This window comes from Odontesthes bonariensis, chromosome 1 (assembly GCF_027942865.1).
Source record: "Odontesthes bonariensis isolate fOdoBon6 chromosome 1, fOdoBon6.hap1, whole genome shotgun sequence".
NCBI classification, from domain to species: domain Eukaryota; kingdom Metazoa; phylum Chordata; class Actinopteri; order Atheriniformes; family Atherinopsidae; genus Odontesthes; species Odontesthes bonariensis.
This window is the reverse complement of record NC_134506.1, coordinates 38,618,134-38,634,989: the sequence shown is the minus strand read 5'-3', so window position 1 is coordinate 38,634,989 and position 16,856 is coordinate 38,618,134.

The window sequence follows — 16,856 nt, the reverse complement described above, 5'->3', positions numbered from 1 at the left end:
TGGAATTTACGTTTGTTTGTGGGATGCAGAGACATTTTTATTTAGTGAAGACAGGAAACTGAACATGGAGAAACAAGAAAAAACTGGTCTGCCGTGTACAGACTCTACTGGAACATGGAGGTGGGTTATGATCAAGGTGATGGAATTTAAAAACCTTGAAAAACCTGTCTGACTCACTGAGTTACACAACAAGAAAACCTCCATCCATTATTACAGTCAGAGCTCCACTCCTGATGGGGGCAGGACAGGTATGTTAGCTCGATTATTTCATTGGAAGCTCAAGAACAAGCCGGAGTTAAACGAGATGTGCACACGTTGGGGCATGCGCTGTACGCCGTAGTCGCGAAGCTCTGCCCACACGCACGATACCCTCTGTGTACGTACGAGCACATAATAACCCCAATGCGGAGAGGTTTTTGAACATGTCTAGGGGGCGCCACTGAGCCATTTTGCTCTGCCCACACACAATACCTTTTACATACGTACGAGGTCGTCAGGGTGGACGTGTGTGCTAAGTTTCATGACCTTGCGATGAACAGCATACTCTTTCAGGCACTTAATAATTACTCTGTGCTATCTGCATTTCAGATCTTCCATTAGGCCTCCTATCAAAACAGGGCCATGAATACAGTAAGGAGCAGAGAGAGTTTGCCCTCACTCTCTACCTGCATGGGCCAAAGGCATATACCTACCTGAGAAAGTTTCTCCACTTCCACCTACCATATCCACATACATTGCAAAGGTATTTGCCATGACATTTAATTGCACTTTATTAATTGCAAATTATTGGTTCAAATACATTATATAACTACTTTTTCATTTGATAAAGGTGGATGAGCTCTGTGGATTCCGAGCCTGGCCTCAACATCATGATGCTGGACATGCTGAAAAAAAGAAAAGAAGAAGACCCAGTGAAGTACGGATGTGTGGCACTCATGTTGGATGGCATGGCCATCAAGAAACATGTCCAGTATAATCCACATACCCAGACAATGACTGGATTTGTGGATATGGGGGATGGCGTAATTGAGACAGACATTGCCACTGAGTCTCTTGTGTTTATGGTGGTTGGCCTACAAGGCCATTGGAAGGCTCCAATTGACTACTACCTAACCAAGTCGCTGTCCCCTGACACTCAGAAGGTCTTGCTGGTACATGCATTGGAGGCACTGCATGAGCGTGGCATCAGGGTCATCTGCCTAACAATGGATGGGCATGCCTCCAACATCAGCATGTGCAACCAGCTTGGGTCCCAGCTAAAGGCCAACCCCTGTGACCCTTTACAAACCTTCTTTCCCCATCCAGTGACTGGTGAGAGGGTGTTTGTTATGATGGACGCTTGCCACATGTTGAAGCTGGCACGCAACATGTTGCAGGTGTACAGCCCAATACAAAGTACCACTGGCCTCATAAACTGGGACTACATTGTCAGTTTGAATGAGGTTCAGACCAAAAATGGACTCCATGCTCCCAACAGAGTCACTGACAAGCATGTTGAGTTTGACTCACAGAAAATGAAAGTGTACCTGGCTGCACAGACGCTGAGTCGCTCTGTAGCAGTAGCTCTGCGGACACTGAGGGACCTTGGCTATCCGCGCTTCACCCTCTGTCAAGCAACGGCCGAATTCATTGCGGTAAGACTACATTCAAACATTCTCATCAAAGTGTACTCCTCCTCTCCTCCATCCATCGTCTTCATCATGTATCCTTTCTATTTCCTAAACATTTCCTTTTAGATGATTGACAGGCTGTTTGACGTAATGAACAGCCGCAACCCCCGTGCCAAAGGATTCAAAGCTCCCCTGGGTTCTTTGAATTGGACCAAGAGTGTAGAACTCTTGTCCAGAGGCCAGGAGTACTTAATCAGTTTGGTGATGAAGGATGGAACACCCCTTCATCGATCAAAGAGGTCTTTTAAATAGTGACTCTTCCACGTGTGCATGCTCTACATGTGCATGCATATGATGCTTTGTTCTCTTGTTCAATCTTTTTGCTGTCTGCTGTTGAAAATCCTTTATGTTCAGTGTTTTTCAGTTCATACAGATGAAAGTGGAAAAGGAACTTGAAATGTCCATTTACAACTTTCAATGAGCAAAATTACCGGGTGCTCTTTGGAAGTATCTTGGTTTGCTATGATCATACTAACAAAACATTTTCTTTTGAAGTAACCTGTCTGTCATGGGGTTCGTCATTAACATTGACACCCTAATGTTGATGTGTCCAGAGCTGCTGCAATGTCAGCAATACATCATCTGCACGTACCGGTTCAGCCAGGATCACTTGGAGCTCGATCAGGGCATCAGGTAAGGATCTCAGAAGTTTCAAGATTAAATTGTCTTTCCAAAAAAGTCCTTGATGTCTGAAAAGAGCAAATATCTGTATTAAGTGTCGTGTGTGTTTGTTTTTTAGGGGGCTGGAACAACAATCCCACCGCAGGCCAATTCCAGGGCATCTTCCACCGCCTCATGGTCCGATGCGGTGTCTTTCCGAGCGCTTCAGGGAACGTGGCACCTCAGGATGAGACCGTGTCCCTGTCGGCGGTTGAGATGTCCTCTGCCTCTGAGACAGAAGAGCTTCAATCGCCTTTCGTGAATGTATCTGCTCTGATATGTGACCACAGCTACCTCCCAACCCGCTTTGGTGGAATGGTGGAAAACGCACTGGTTTACATCACAGGGTTTGTTGTGTGGCAGATTTTAAGAAAGCTGTCCTGTGGTGTGTGCCGTGCTAGCCTGGTGACAGATGCTGCGCGTGCATCATTTGACCAGAGCTACCACTTGCTGACTTTGAAAAACAGAGGAGGGCTGATGATTCCTTCAGAAGGAACAGTGAAGGTGTTGAGGTCAGTGTAGCACAGGTGTCAAAGTGATCCGGTAAAGGGCCGGTGTGGCTGCAGGTTTTTGTTCCAACCCTGCAGCAGCACAGCTGATTTGTTTCATTCAATCAATTGAACTATCTGCACTGAAGGTCTTAACCAGTTCAGTTGATTGAATGAAACAAATCAGCTGTGCTGCTGCAGGGTTGGAACAAAAACCTGCTGCCACACCGGCCCTTTACCGGATCACTTTGACACCCCTGTATGATGTTTAGCTACTAGATGTCAGTATAACCTGTGGTCACATGGTGGAGTAAAAATGTATATAAGTAAAGAAGACTTGCTTGTAAACAGGTGTCACACGGCAGAATAAAATGTGCTGGACTTCTCTTCATGGTCTTAACACATTGACTCCCAAGTCACGTAAAACTACGTTTTTACTGCCCATGCGTTGGCTCCCAAATGGTAAAAATACGTTTTTAGTTTTTTTTTTATGGATTCTGAATCTATTCTAATGCACATTCTGTGTGATTTTTGTAATTATGTGATGAACAGAACTGACATAGATGGCAGTCAAAAACTGATGTCATCATCTGGACATTTTGATCATTATGCCAATGGATTTGCGTCAACTCAAGAACAATTTTGATAACGCTGCATTGATTGTTGTGCATTTCCGGACTTTGTCCAATCGCACGTGCCGGTTTCCAGAGGGTGGTGGTAAAGTAACATAAACAAACAACAAGAAGGAGAAGAAGACACGCGACAAGTCTAAGGAGGCGGTCTTATGAACAGGTTAGCTTTGCAACATGCGATCCTCTGACCCGGATATGTTTGTATCTAAAGTGCGACAGGCTGAAAGAGCGCACGTTTCACAAAAGCCCCGATATCTCAGTTTGTTGTTGATTTTGGTGGATACCTGCCTTGGTTTAGCTAAGGATAGCTCACTAATGGCGGCACCTAGAGACACGCAGTTTTGACCCACAAAGAGTTTAAAGTCTCAGCTTTCAAACGAGCCATAACATGTTTCAGTGGCCCTATCACATAATATGCTGTGACTGTACAAAAAAACATCAAAAAATGGTTTAGAACGCTGGGATTCTACGACATAATTCCGTAAACACCGCCGGTATTCAATGTGTTAATACGGAACACAACATGGTGTCAGAAGTGGGATTTAAACTACATGCTGGACTTCTCTTCATGGTCTTAATACGGAACACAACAGTCAGCAGAGAGGTTCATTCGCCGGTCTGTATCGGGGCAAGCTGTCAGTGTGTTGGCTATAGAGCAGGTTGTTGTCATTGGTTGTGTCCACATTTCACAAACTCAGGCTGCACCACATAGCCAAACTCAGTACACTGAAATTACAGAGTGGCAACAGCTGAAAAAGGCTTAGCAAAACTATACTTTTTAAAGGGTTCTAGCTCCAAGATACAAGCCTAGACACAAGCTTATATATACAAATATATACATACATATTTAAATTATATTAAATTATTATATTATATTTTATATTACTATATGTGTATTAGAATTAAACTATTGAAATATTATGGTATTTATACTAGCAGCAGGTGTTTTGATGTTTGTTTACATTTGTCTTCTGTATCAGAAGTTTTTTTGTTTGTGAAATGATTTTTTATTGTCAATTGCACTGTTGCTTAGATGTGAAAATCTTATGAGCATGATTGTATATATATATATATACTTATATTTAAATTATATTATATTTTATGTATATGTATATATATATCATACATATGTTATTCCATCACACATAATACTGAGTCATTATATTATATATTATGGTATTTATATTAGACTATTTAAATATTTTGAAATATGTATACTTTACTGCTATAGAAATATAGAAAGCTGCAGCTGTTTTGATGTTTGTTCACCATTGTCTTTTTTGTAATGTTGGTGTGTCAAATTACTGTTTATTGTCAATTGCACTGTTCAAGGTGGTTTCTCAATGCACATATTTGAAACGCAACTATAAAAAAACAGACTGACTGCCAGTGTCTCACTATTTGATTTGTAGGCTATTTCTCTTAATGATGGTCAATACGTAGTAGCTAAAGAAGCACCATTTCGATAGTTTAGATTTGTGCACGAGCTGTGGGAGTACAAGAAAAGTGAGCGTCTATCAGCGATTATCATAGACATATGCACATGTGTCTACTATGGAGGTTAGCCTAATTAGCGAGATTCAAAGATTCAAACATTGAGACAAATCTTTTGGGGGTACTCCACGTAGATCATACACCCTTGAATGTAAAAACGACTCAGTGAAATCTGTTGCAAAATGTAAGACAATCGTGATTTTTATCCAGAAAAACCGATGCTCCCGGCAACTTGCGCTTGTTTGACAGACCTCTGGTCCAAATGACTACGCTAGCAATATGGAGGCGACGTTTTACGTCACGGCAACGGGCTGAAGCAGTCAATGGGGTGTCTACCTATATTATGTCTATGACCATGAGACTTTTTTATGCGTCTCGGCATGATGAATGAGTGTAGCGAATTTCGGCGTCCGACGCGAAACTAACCCCAATGTGGGGACCATTTTTAAGCATCGTAGGGGGCGCTACAGAGTCAATGAGCCATCCATCCATTATCTTCCGCTGGTCCGGGGATCGGGTCGCGGGGGCAGCAGCTTGAGCAAAGAGACCCAGACGTCCCTGTCCTCGGCCACTTCCTCCAGCTCTTCTGGGGGGACCCCGAGGCGTTCCCAGGCCAGCCGAGAAACATAGTCTCTCCAACGTGTCCTGGGTCTCCCCCGGGGCCTCCTCCCAGTGGGACAGGCCCGGAACACCTCACCGGGGAGGCGTCCAGGAGGCATCCTAACCAGATGCCCGAGCCACCTCATCTGACTCCTCTCGATGCGGAGGAGCAGCGGTTCTACTCCGAGCCCCTCCCGGATGACCGAGCTTCTCACCCTATCTCTAAGGGAGAGCCCAGACACCCTGCGGAGGAAACTCATTTCGGCCGCTTGTATTCGCGATCTCGTTCTTTCGATCACTACCCACAGCTCGTGACCATAGGTGAGGGTAGGAACATAGATTGATAAAGTTTAGATTCTTTCATGTCTTCGACTGGCAGATGGTGCTCGCAAAATTTTCCTGAGTTTTCGAGTACCTTTTGCAAAGAATAATAATAAGAAACAGTACAGATCCAATAGGGTCCTTGCGGTTTCACTGCTCGGTCCCTAATAAACCTTACAGATACAATAGGGTCCTTGCAGTTTCACTGCTTGGTCCCTAATAAAATAATCATATTAATAAAGAATACAAGCTCAATAAAATACAATAAAAAATCTTTTTCTTTGAAAGTTGTGGTGTTTTGGGGCATTTTCGGAGTGTCAGAGTCCACCACGTGATGCGTCTGAGCGATTCACATTAGCAGAAATGAGCAGCAGCCAATGAGATTTCGTCATTAGCTATAAATCCGCCTTTAGACATTCACGATTGGTTACTGATAGAAAGGAAGTGCTGTTATTTGAGTGACATATCATTGTGCAGGAGACTCGGAGCTTTCCAACGATACCGGTCATGACAGACTTCAGTATACAGGCGAAGCTCGGCATGGCGCGTTGGAATGCTAACTTTTTGGGAAATTCGGGCGAAACGTACCGCCGCAAGTAAACAAAATGTAATAAAATAAACATTTTAATTTATGTTTACAATGTTTTATTTATAGCAGGTTGAAAGAACACATGTTGAAGGAGTAGACTGGCCCAAAATCTCAAAATTGACCACTGCATGAAAAATCACTGTTTTTTCCTGCCGTGTCTCGCCTTAAATTCACTTCAATTCAATTCAAAAATACTTAATTTATCCCAGAGGGAAATTAAATGTTGATGTAACTCAATTAAATCAAGGAGTTATTATAGATGCTGATGGCTGTGGGCAGGAAAGATTTCCTGTAGCGGTCCGTTTTGCATCCAAACTGAAGAAGCCTTTGACTGAAGAGACTCTGTTTTCTGATAACAGTCTCATGGAGAGGATGTTCAGGGTTGTCCATAATTCTCTTGATTTTATGCAAAATCCTTCTTTGCATTATTGTCTCCAGAGGTTCCACAGTCGTCCCCAGAACAGAACCAGCCTTCCTTATCAGGTTGTTGAGTATTTTTAGGTCCCTGGTTCTGACAGGGACAGAACCAGATGACGCAAGAGGAAATGACGCTCTCAACAACAGACTTGTAGAAGATCTGCAACATCTTGTTGCAAACCTTGAAGGACCTTAGCTTCCTCAAGAAGTACAGTCTGCTCTGCCCTTTCTTGTAGATGGCTTCACTGTTGTGTCTCCAGCCCAGTCTGTTGTCCACATGAACACCAAGGTATTTATAATCCTCAACCACCTCCACTTCTTCTCCCATGATGGAAACAGGGTTTGATCTGACCCTGTTTCTCCTGAAATCTACAATCATCTCCTTTGTTTTGTTAACATTCAAGAAGAGATGATTGTTCCCACACCATGCCACAAAGCGGTCCACCAGCTCTCTGTACTCAGCTTCTTGTCCATCTCTGATACACCCGACAACTGCAGAGTCATCTGAATATTTCTGTAGATGACAGGAGTCTGACTTGTACTGGAAGTCTGAAGTGTACAGAGTGAAAAGGAATGGTGAGAGTACAGTCCCCTGTGGTGCTCCTGTGCTGCTGATCACCTGGTTAGACACACAATTCTTCAGTCTGACAAACTGTGGTCTGTTTAGATATTTGTTATCTTATATTTCTTATCATAAATCCTGTATACTTTTATCACAGTTCACTTACCTGGTTTGAATCCACTACAATCCCAAACTGCCAGGCATTTTAGGCCAATCCTGAAGATGGAATCAACGTTAAGTCTCCATTCGCCATCCTCCATCCTTCAGCATCAATCCAGGGACAGTGATCCTGCAAATATAGAAACATCCACCTTCTGTAACCAGTTAAGTGACACTACAATAACGCAAAAGAAAAACAAATTCCACTCCTCACAGTATATTAACATAATCTTCAGATGAGTCTTGCACATCTTCATCCTTACCATTTACCTCCATTTAATGCTCTGATTGTTTGCCAAGTGGGAAACAGATGTCGGTTGGATGGCTTGAAGAATATATTTGTTCAATAAAAAACAAGCAAGAAGGTACAAAAAGCTTAAAACAAAAAAAATATTTAGAATATTTTAATTTCCTTCCATCCCACCTATCTTCAGTTAACCATGATAACAGTAATGGATGTTTAGATACTTTGCTGAGCCTCTTTCTGATTACTACCCCAGAACTTTGTTGCATTTTAGTTCAGCATACATTTTTGATATGTGCATTAAAGCTTAGGACACAAAATAACATATTCTTTCATCTTAATCATTTCTTTTTTTTAACTTAATTTTTATTCATTTTTTCACAATGGTAACATGGCAAGTCAAATTTCCCTTTGTGTACATGTTTTCCCTCTGTTTACAGCTGCACATCATCTTAGCAAAATCAACAGTCATGAAATATAGTAGTTCAATGAATGAAAACTAATAAAACATAGGACCAATTACACAGATTTGAAGTGAAAATTAAATAAAGATAAATAACTGAACATAATTTAGAAAAAAAATGATAATTTTAATAGTAGTGATAAGGAAAAGGGAAAGGGAAAAAAAGAAATAATCTAAGTAGAAAAAATAAATGATTTTTTAAAGGAAGGATAGAAAGAAGAAGGGAGGAAAGAGAGGGAAAAAAAAGAAAAAAAAGGAAAGATCCACTCTAGGTATCAAATGACTGGTGGTGTGAATGTATTTAGTACCTAACCAGAAATCTTATGCTATACACTGATTGTATTAGCAGAGCTATAACAGGTTTCCATAGTTTAATAAAAATAGGTTTCTGAAGTCTTAATGAATATGTCATTTGCTCCATCTGGTAGATGTCCCATATTTTTTGAATCCATACATTATAAGTAGGAGGATCTGGCTTTAGCCATCTGATGGTTATGCATTTTAGCGCTGCTGTCAGCAGCAGAGATATTTCACATCCCTTCCTTCTATACCCTCAGGGATTTCTCCTAATAATGTTACAATAGGGGTTTGTGGAATATCACGTTTGAAAACTTCTCTGAGAGCATCAAAAACATCTTTCCAGAAAAGGCTTAATTTAGGACACAGCCAGAATAAATGCATGATGTGGCATTCACAGCACCACAGTTCCTCCAACATGAGCTATTATGTGCTGGTCCCATCTGAGGCCCCATCCACACGTATTTGGCAGCTCGTTCATGCTCGAACTATTTTCTTAGCGGTGGCGGAGTAATATCAACGAACATTCAGTAGAAAATGTCAAATAAAACACGACGGAAGCAACTTTTCGCAACGAAATTTGATATGGATTACCAGTGCACACCAGTAACCACTCCGGTGAGTTGATGATTTTGAAAACGGACGTTTATGGTGCTTTTACGGACCTTTTTGGACATGCATCGTACTTCCCATTCTGAAGCAGGTTGAGAAGAATCAAAATTAGGCAAATATCGGAGACAGCAGTAAACATCAAAAAAGCGGTGAGGGGGGTTCTAAAACATTGCAGACAACTCATAAAAGAGGCTTAATGTTGAAAATACCGCAGTTCCCCTTTAAGTCTAATTGTAGGGCGTTTTTTTTGCCATATAAACTTTGACATCATTTTTTCAAGGTCATCAAAGGTTCTTTTAGGAATTTCCACAGGTAGCATCTGAAATAGGCAAGACATTCATACGGATACTTTCCACAGGGCCTAGTAGAGAGAGTGAGAGTGCAGACCATCGTTCAAAATCATTGCTAATGTGTCAAATTATTTTAGTGTAATTCGCATCATACAAATTATGTAGGGATTGGGGAATATAAATACCAAGGTATTTGATGCCTTCTCTGGGCCACTTAAAACCACTCTGCAGCTTAACACTTTGTGAAACAAGACTGTTTACATCCATTGCCTCTGTTTTGTCCACATTAACTTTATATCCAGAGCAGAACCCATTTTTAGTAATGAGCTCCTTAAGTTGTGGTATGGTGGATACGGGTTCTCTTAAGTACAGCAAGACATCGTCTGCATAAAATGATATTTTGTGTTCTTCTCCATTTATTATAGTACCTTTTATGTTATTATCATCTCTAATAAGCTGAGCTAATGGCTCTATGCTTATAGCAAATAGTAGGGGTGATAAAGAGCAGCCTTGTCTGCAACCTCGTTCTAGTGTGAACCTCTCTGATCTGTATCCATTAACCCTCAGAGCTGCTTGTGGGGATGAGTAAAGCGTTTGTATCCAGTCTATGAAGTTAGGACCGAATTTGAACCGTTTTAACGTTTGAAGCAGGTATCGCCAGGACACGCGATAAAATGCCTTTTGTGCGTCTAAAGATATGATTACTGACTCCAATTTCTTGTCTTTCTGATGGGATATTATGTTCAGTAGACGTCTGATGTTATCACCATAATATCTTCCGGTGATCAACCCCGTTTGATCAGGGTGTATGATTTGGGTAATTATCTTTGTTGACACGTCTAGCTAAGATTGCTGTTAGTATACGAAGGTCTCCATTCAACAAAGATTTTGGTCTATAAGACTGACAGTTGGTGGGGTCTTTACCCTCTTAATGGATTACTACTATGATTGCCTCAGTCTAGGATGGTGCCATAATTTTGGACTCTAGGGCAGGGGTCTTCAACGTTTTTCAGGCCAGGGACCCCCAAATTGATGGAGAGTTGGAGCAGGGACCCCCCTACTATTTATATGGCATACAATTGTGTTTTATATTTAACACAGCCTAGTGCCGTGTATAAACATAGCTACTCTGTTATTGTACATTCAATACTAAGCTATTTAAATAACACACAGGTTAATATATTCATGTTTTTATTTTAAACATGTGCAAGGTACAGGGTGGCCGTGCCACTGCCATTTATAAACAAATATCTTGCATACAAAACTGGGCTATTCAAAAAATTCAGATTTTAACTTTAAACATGCATGTAGATGGGACAATGAATACTCAAACCATCTGTGGTTGGCACACGTTTGCACATAATTTGTGAGAAAAAACTGTTTGAAAAAAAAAAAAAGTTAAATTTTTTCTTTAAAAATCGTCTAATCAACCAAAGATTTCGCAACCCCCCTACAGTACCTCCGCGGACCCCCTGTTGAAGACCTCTGCTCTAGGGCATATCTGTATGCTTTTAGTAACAGAGGTGCCAACAGGTCTTTAAAGGTTTTATAAAATTCATTGACAAATCTGTCTGGACCTGGACTTTTGCTATTCCTGAGTGATGAAATCACCTGTTTTATTTCTGATTCTTGTATTGGCTTGTCTAATTCTTCAGCTGATGAATTTGTTAATTCAGTTACTTTTATATGTTTTAGGTACTCCGATAGTTTTGTGTCATCATCGCATGTATCCGTATTCTTATATAATGATTTATAGAATTCAGCAAAGGCCCCTGCTATTTCGTTCGGTTTTGTGGCCACATTTGCTTGTAATTTTATTTTCTGTACGGCATTTGAGGATTGCTGCTTTCTCAATCTAAAAACTAATAATCTACTTGCCCTGTTTCCATATTCATAATATTTTTGATTTGTGAATCTTAAGCTTCTCTCGATCTTGTCTGATAGGAGGCTATTAAGTTCTCTACGATTTGCATTTAGGCCGTTGGTGACACTAGTTGTTGCAGATTGTTTATGTTTCTGCTCTAACATTTTTATTTTATCTTCCAATTCTCGTTGTCTTGCCTCCCTCTCTCTTTTCCTTGCAGACGAGAACGAGATAATACGGCCTCTGATATATGCTTTAGCGCAATCCCATAATATTAGGGGGTTCGTTTCTGGTGAGGTATTGGTATTTAGATACGTTTTGAATTCTTCTGTGATGAAGGAATCAATTTTTCATCACTAAGAAGAGATGTATTAAGCCATTGTTTAGTTGTTGGTCTATGGCCTATATCCCAGTTCAATAAGACAGGTGCATGGTCAGAAATAGTGACAGGCAATATCTCAATATCTGTTATCCTATGCAATTCTGCTTTTGGGGTGAAGAAATAATCTATCCGAGAATAGGATGCATGTCTACTTGAATAGAAGGTGAAGTCCCTGCTTCTTTGAAACTTACTTCTCCATATATCAACCAGACCTGCTTCTGAAATTTGATATTTAAGCATTTTACTCATTCGGGGCAGGGGGGCTTTAGAAGATGGTTGTCTATCCATTAACTGAGATATTACACAATTAAAATCCCCTCCCATCAGAAGCAAGCCAATACTGTACTTTACTATTGTATTGAACAGTGTTTTAATAAATAGGGACACATCTTCATTGGGTGCGTAAACATTTATTAAGGACACTTCTATGCCATCAATTACTCCATTAACTAAATATATATCTCCCCTCTGTGTCTTTATGTATTGAGGTTTTTGTAAAATTAATTTTTCTGTGTATAAGGAATAGAAACTCTTTTCTTTCTCCCTGAGCGGTGAGAGGAATAATATACTTTGTCTGCCCATGGCTTTAACTTCTCGTGTTCTATATCAGACAAGTGCGTCTCTAGTAGAAATGCTATCTGGCAGTTAATTTGTTTTAGCTGGTTTAATATTTTCTTTTTCTTAATTGGACTATGAAGACCCTTCACATTATAGCTTATGATTTTTACTTTATCCATTACTCAAAGTTTAATTTATACTTTAATTCTTCATTACTAAACAGAGGAGGAGAGGCGGGTAGTGTTATCAGGTAATACAACCGAGGAGAGTGGAAGAAAACAAGGCAATGACTACAGCTGCATAGGGGTTTCTTGACTTTGATAAGCAAGATGGTGATGTAGGTGAAGAAAGGGAATGACTTTGTTATTATATTTAACTTAGGATCCCTGAAGAACAAAGGGACCAGAACAAGAACATAGAACCAGTTATAACTATAGTTAACAGATATGATACTACTTGGGACCTTGTCCCTAACTGCTAAGCAAGCAGAAAATGTGCACAGTAGATTGGATTTGACTGTGCTTTGGGTGCGCTAAGACACAGAAAGAAGAAAGTAAAAGGAAAAAGAGAAGAAAAAAAGGGATAATTATTCATTCATTCAGGCTCCTGCAGACCATAAATGTATCAAGTCAAACAGCTCTTTACAGCTATAAACATTAATTACTTGTGGGCTATAATCAAGCTCTGATATAGTAATTGTTTATGTAACTTAAATGATAATAGTAACTAAACTAATGAGAGTGAGAGCTCCTTATATCGCTCATGGGGTATACATTTAGTTAAATGACATAGTTGGCATTGTTAATGTCCCCGTGTCAAATTTCACGAGTGAGCCAGTGAAAGGGAAAAACAAACAAACAAAAGAACTGGCTCGTAAAATTAAAGTCACTCGTCATTATCATAGTCAGTTCTCATCTTTTTTTTCTAATCATACATGTAAGGATACACTCAGCCTTCTGTCTCTGTTGCTGGGAGGGTATTCTTCACGTAGTCCATGGCCTTCTGGGGGTCCAGAAACTCCTTGTCCTCGTCCTGGTGAGTGTTCCGAAGTCTGGCTGGATAGAGTAACCCAGAGCGGATCTCTTTCCGACCTCGTAGTGCCTTCCGGACGTCCACGAACGCAGCTCTGGCCTTGGCAACACTGGCGGTGTAGTCGGGATATATTGCGATGCGGTGTCCGTTGTAAGACAGCGGAGCTTTGTCCCGGGCTTTCTACAGGATCTCCACGGCGTCTCCATCGTAGTGCAATTTCGCGATGATCACCCGTGGCTTCTCTCGGTCTCCATTATTCCTGGGGGCCAGTGCGCGGTGTGAGCGGTCCAACTTTATATCCCGGTCCAGTTGAAGGACTTCTCTGATAATTTTAGCGACCGCTTGTGGAGAGCTGGAGTTCGGTTGCTCGTCTATGCCTACTATCCTGATGTTGCCCCGTCTCATTCTCCCCTCCATGTCCTCACATCGGTCTTTGAGAGTTGTCACCTGGCTTTTAAGGCGGGATACTGTGGCTCGTAGCGAGGTTACTTCGTCGGACCATGTGGACAATCCGCCCCCCATCTCCGTAATGTCTATTCTAATCTGGTCGATTTCTGCCCGCATTGCTTTTGTAGTATTGGCGACTTCTGACCGCATTCCTTGCAGTTCCGATTTAAGTGCTTTGAAGTCATCCGCCAGCGCACTTTTGAGTTCATTCCTTATGATCTTAGAAAACTCTCCTCTCAGGGAGGATAAGACCTCCTCTTTGATAGCTTCAGCAATCATGTCTGAGTTTTTTGGCCGAGTTTTTTGGGCAGGGGCTGGTTCGGTACACCTGGCGTTTGCCTCGTGGTAGGTCGTGAGCTATTAACATTAGCTTGGCCGCCGTACTTGTATTTTTGGAGCTTTTCCGCCATTCAAATCGTCGCTCTGCGTGCTGTTAGACCGTTTGCCTTCCTGTGTTGTCTTTCACAATCATTTAGGCCGAGTTTCACATATATTTAGCTGTTTTCATAAAAAAATATTGTTGATTCAGCAGGAGCTCTGAAAAATGCTTCCTACTCCATGTCTTGCTCACGGGCGCCCCCCCCCCCATCTTTATCATTTCTAATTGGAGAAACAAAACATGAAAACAAAAATTCCAAATGTTGAATTATCAGTTCCATTAAAAACTGAGCCTACCTGCTGTACCACAATATACCCACCTCTCCAGTAACAACAATGGAATGACCATCACATCTATGCAATCGTTTTACAGTCTTCTTTTGTTTTGTCTTTGGGATACATGAACAAATTTCTTTGGGGTCACATCCAAATGTCAGTTTTATCAACCGACAGCTGTGAGCTTATATGGAGGTAGGCTGTCTTGGGTGTAAGATAAGAGGAGGAGAGACCTGGCATAAGAAATGAGATTAACATTCTGAACATGCATTAAAAAAAATTAAAAGTCTTAAATTCAGACAGTACAATTTGTATATGTTGCTGGTATGATGCTGTGTTTTCAAGGAGATGGTGCCATAGCCAAACCCTGAGCACCCCGTGTCCGTCTGCTTCTGATACAACATGTGCCACATACTGGCTCGTGTCATGAACAACATCAAGAGTGTGCCATGGCTCTTACCTGACACTGGCTAAACTATAGTATGTCAAGATGATTTCTAGGTTTGCGCCGATGAAGAGAGAAGCATTAAGCAACTGGTTTGTAAACTTAAGAAACTTTCTGTGTTTTGGATATTATAAAGGCTTTAGAAAAAAATAAATATATATAGGGGGAAAAATAAATCAGCAAATACCATGTAGCTCTTCTTCTTAAAAGTTTCATGCTTTACGCGCAAACTTTGACCAAATACGATTTAGAAGCCTTTATGGGAATCATTGAAATGTGGCTGACTAAGGTCAGCTTGGCACAGTTACGTTGTGTGTATGTTGTGGAACAACATGATTGTCATTCTCGCATGAGAACAGATTAGAGCACTCATTGGCCGTGTGACATCTCAGCCTCTGCTCCAGCTGTGCTGCAGCTGCGTGGCTTTCATCATTGTGCCAATTTTTCACGTGTGTGGTTTGTATCAGGGTAGCAATTCTCAGCAAAATACAAAACACCTGTTTGCTGTCAAATTGATGTCATAACTGCAACACTAACCTCCAATTTTCACTTTAGTTTCAGCATTAAGGCAGTGGGTCAGAAACAATAAGAATGAAGCTTGCCTGTAAGGATTAGGATTTTCTTTTCATTCTAAGAATTGTGTGTGACTAGTTTTAAATTAGGAAACTTCACTTTTCTAATTAACTTTGAATTACACAAAACCTAAGGCCCTTGTCAAAGAATATGCAGGCAGTAGCTTGCATGGTCAGCATGTGAATACACACAGGCGGCCATTCAGCAATGGACACATAACGCACACGTGAAGCAACTGTTGTGAAGCAAGCCTAAGATTTAGTAAGTAGGGCAAAGAAGTTTCAGAAAAAAAAAAAAAAGCAAATTGGCGTGATTGGTGCTGTGGTCGATGCCAACCAAAAGATTTAATTAGTGACCAACACAATCCCCCGATAGCTGTCAAGACCCATTTCACAATAATGACTGTACTTATGACATGGAATAAAGAAGGTCATGAAAGCTTCAGCCACACAATATTTCCCCAAATATTCTGAATCTTTAAGGGCTCATAGTGAGTGACTACTGTGTTTCCACTGCATAAACCAAGGACTCCGCAAAAATACTGGAAATATGTAGGCTGCAATCCTCCAAAAACCCCTAATAATGAATTAGCACTTCAGACAGTCCATGGTGCTTACATTGAGGGGTTTGCAGTGTAAAAGAATTCTGCCTGGTCGATCTCTGCTATAATCTTATCCTCTGTTGTACGGAATTGTTATTGCACAACCATCAAACTTGGCTATTGGTGCAAGAAAAATCTTTGTAGGACCCTGGAAAAAAATTCCCTGAGACTAAAAGTACTAGGTACCTTTGGATTGAAACACAGATGTTCAAGGTCACAGTGAATTGGTGGGATGAGGAAACTTTTGACATCCACATTAGATGAATTAAAAGTCTTTAATCTGTGACAAACTGCAATCCATAGATTAGTTCATTTTTATAATCATGACTCAAAGATCCACTTTTTCAGCCAAGCTGTTTCTATGCACACTTCCCACTCTTAAACCCTCAGCACCACAAGCAGCAGGGGCATGTTATCAGTCTGCCATGGAATTACTGAACCTTCAGGAATCGTTCCGCTCCTGTGACTGACATGTATTGTGCTTGTGGGATGACTCGTTTACGTGTGACAGACATCTTAAATGCTAGATTAGAGAACTGTGATTTATCTCAAAGAACTGAAAGGGAATGAGAAGCATGGCAGAGAAATCATTCTTCTCTGCAGGATACCAATCAGTCCCTGTTATTTTTTTTTCATCTTAAATACTGACAGACCGGGAGATTATATGTAATTATGAAGATAAGAAAAATTAAAGGGCTTTATTCTTGTTGACCTGCCTAATTCAGTGGACTGAAATCTGAGCTCATGAAAGCCTGTTTGTGAGTGGATGATTTGCATTATTGTGACACTGTACCAGTCAAAC